Source organism: Marmota marmota, unplaced genomic scaffold (genome assembly GCF_001458135.2).
Source record: "Marmota marmota marmota unplaced genomic scaffold, marMar, whole genome shotgun sequence".
Classification (NCBI taxonomy): domain Eukaryota; kingdom Metazoa; phylum Chordata; class Mammalia; order Rodentia; family Sciuridae; genus Marmota; species Marmota marmota.
In genome coordinates this window covers 428,370-431,807 of record NW_026000258.1, presented here as the reverse complement: position 1 = coordinate 431,807, position 3,438 = coordinate 428,370, and the positions used below count along the sequence as shown (strand labels likewise).

Genomic DNA, 3,438 nt, shown 5'->3' with positions numbered 1-3,438 from the left:
GGGGCTCGCTCCATGGCCAGGCAGTTGGAAGGACTTTGAGGTAGTTGTGCTTCTCTCAGGTGCTTCTGCCCTGCCACCATGAGCCGTGGTCATGTTTGCTGCAATTCCTAACCTTGGACCCACATGAAGGAATGCTTATCTTGCTCATTGTGCAACAGGGGAGTCTTAACATAGAACGCGATGTTTTGGGACAAAGTGCTGTCAGAACTCTGGCAAACACAATTTCCTTGTTCCTTTGACAAGAAGTTACTTATTTCTCTGTTGGTGCAGGGTCAGGCTACGTGGCAGTTTCTGGACTCTTGGTGTCCTGACTTACGTAAGATGATATGTATGTATTACCCCTGGCCTATCATGACTGCTATATGTAAATTAGCACATACCCACTATAAAAGCTATTCTTGCTGTGCAATACAGCAGACACAGTTCTCTGAAAGCTCAGGAGTGGTTCCTCCGTGCCCTCAAGCTCTCCACAGTGGATATTGGAGAGATAAGCTCCCCAGCGCACGTTGAAGGCACTAAGAAGGTAGGACGGTGGGTCTTGGAGAATGGGACGAGTGTTGTGGGTGATGTTGGAGGTATATAGGTCCTGGATGATGCTGCACAGCACATGAGACAGATTTCCAAGTTCTCAGTGGGGACAGGGCAAGGTGCACAGCATGGTGAGGGAAGGTTCAGGAAAGGGGGACTCTGTGGGTATGAGATTGCGTCCCTGAGAAGTGTAGAGCACCCAGTGAGGGGTGCATCCATTGCTCTGTAGTGCACATTCTCACCTCTGACATGTACTGTGCAGAAACAGCCCTAGAGGGTAGCAGGAAGGAATGAGGGAGGCAGTGTGTTCCAGCAGAAAGTTACTTTAGGGGCAGATGGGCCAAGTTAATGTGGCTGTGACAAAAGCAGTAGGCATTCTAGCTGCAGTTGTCTGGTGGTGCTTTCCTAAGTGTCTGGATGATAGAGAATCTGGTTGCCTAAGGAACCTCAGTGAAATGTCTTCCATCTGTTGCCACATGACTTAAGACAGTTTGTTTTCTGGCATGACCAACATACAGGGCTTTACATACACTTGGGAAACATAGACACACTCTTGGACATGCTTTTAAAGCATTTTCGAAATTTTAAAGCATTATAAGCTTACCTTTGGCCATAAACATGATGATGTATGTATCTATTCTCTTAAGTGCCTTTTGCAAATCACATTATTCTGCTTTCAGTATAAAATGAGTGAGCAAATGAGATCAAGATCTACATCCATGGGAAGAAGAGATGAAGAATCTTTTCAGCTGATTGAGCCTTTGGTTGTAAGTGCTTCAAAATTTAATGTTTCCTTTTAACAGAAATTTATTTCTGTGAAAATGTTGATAAGCGTAGTTACACTGAAAAAGTTCATCTTAGATGATAAAGGGTGAAAATTGACCTCATAGAGGAAGCAGTGAGGATTCTGGAGGATTCCACTGTACTATGTCCAGGAAGAATGCTGTTACATTCCCCACAAATAAACCTGATAAGTTCTTTCTTGCTTACTAACAATAGATCCTTCCCCACATAGATTAAATATCTTCTAAAATTATTGTTATGTGACTCACCTGAGATAGACCTCTGTATGATAACGGTGACTGTATTAAAGACAACTGTATAGAATCCTATTTAAATAGTTCAGACTTCAATGAGATTAAATATATCTACATAGTATGTATAGTTATTATATGTATTAACAAAATTTTAATTTGCACATGTATACACATTTCAATAGGATGAGTGGTGTAGTGATGATTCAGCTCTACAAGAGATATCACTAAGTGAAACTTGGGATATTTTATCTGGTCAGGAGATAGAAGATGAAGAAGAACCTGAGGATCAAGGTGAAAAAAGGGGAAGAAAATGTCTGTGGGGTTTCAGGTGTATGCATGCATCATGTTTAATGGCAACTCCAGTAACTGTAGGAAAAAACATAAACATTTCTTTTTTTTTTTTGAGAATTATGTGTGCTTTTTTAACCTCCCTTGCTAGGGCTCTATATTAGCAAGTTCAAGGAACTAATGTTTAAGTTTAGTCTTAAAATTATAAGTTCTTACTCACTGCATATATGTATAAACATCATTTCACATTTTCACACATGTAGAGTGTTAAGTCACTGTCCTTCCAGAACTTACAATAAGGTGTGGTTACATAGAAATATTAACTCCTTTTCTAGATGAGAAAATGGAGTCTCAGCTATTCTGTCTTACCACAAAGTACTTGGCTGGTAGAGACATATTCATATTTCATTATATATTCCCATTATCTATTCTTTGTGAATGCTTTTGCTTAGAACTGATTAATACTCAAATATTTACAAAGTCAAATCTCTCAGTACAGGCCCTAGAAAGAGCTCAATGAATGATAGCCACTGTTTCTATTGACTGGCATTTTTCTCTTTTACAGTAAATTTGGTAAAATCTGGGTAATTTAGTATACTGGCATGCAAGTAGCTATAATGTTGTGATTTCTATGTGTTTTTTAAAAGACATTTAAATATATTTAGGATAAAAAATTAAAATGTTTCCAAGATTTTCATAAAGCAAAAATTATTTCCTTTTAAAAAATTTGTTTATTCTAATTTATTTTACTGGACAACAGAATGCATTTCAATTCATAGTACACATATAGAACACAATTTTTCATGACTTTGGTTGTTCACAAAGTAGTCACACCCCATTCATGTATTCATACATGCACTTAGGGTAATGAAGTCCATCTCATTCCACTATCTTTCCTATCCCCATGGCCCCTCGCTTCCCCTCCCTCTTCTTTGCTCAACTAATTAATGTATGCCCATTCCTCCCATACTAACCCACTCCCATCCTCATTATGTATCAGCATCCACATATCAGAGAAAACATTCGGCATTTGGTTTGGGGGGATTGGCTTACTTCAATTAGCGTGATATTCTCCAGCTACATCCATTTACCTGCAAATGCCATGATTTTACTCTCTTTTAATGCTGAGTAAAATTCCAGTGTGTATAGTTACCACGGTTTCTTATCCATTCATCTATTGAAGGGAATCTAGGTTGGTTCCACAGTTTAGCTATTGTGAATTGTGCTGCTATAAACATTGATGTGGCTGTGTCACTGTAGTATGCTGTTTTTAAGTCCTTTGGGTGTATAATGAGGAGTGGGATATCTGCGTCATTGGTGGTTTCACTCCCATGTTTTCTGAGGAATTTCCATACTGCTTTCCATATTGGCTGCACCAATTTGCAGTCCAACCAGCAATGCATGAGTGTACCTTTACCCCCACATCTTCACCAACACTTATTTGTTGTTTGTATTAATAGTTGTCATTCTGACTGGAGCGAGATAAAATCTTAGTTTTGATTTGCATTTCTCTAATTGCTAGAGATATTGAACCTTTTTTAAAATAATCTGTTGACTGATCATATATCATTTTCTGAGAAGTGTC

General features: G+C 38.7%; 1 long non-coding RNA gene across 1 annotated transcript; it reads left to right on the top strand.

Annotated features, from left to right (window-relative positions):
- The first annotated feature begins 372 nt into the window (after positions 1-372).
- LOC107160881 lies at positions 373-1,881 on the top strand. The gene is made up of 3 exons (XR_001505908.2): positions 373-523; positions 1,209-1,295; positions 1,748-1,881. It is a non-coding gene; the product is annotated as an uncharacterized LOC107160881 (long non-coding RNA).
- The last annotated feature ends 1,557 nt before the right edge of the window (positions 1,882-3,438 follow it).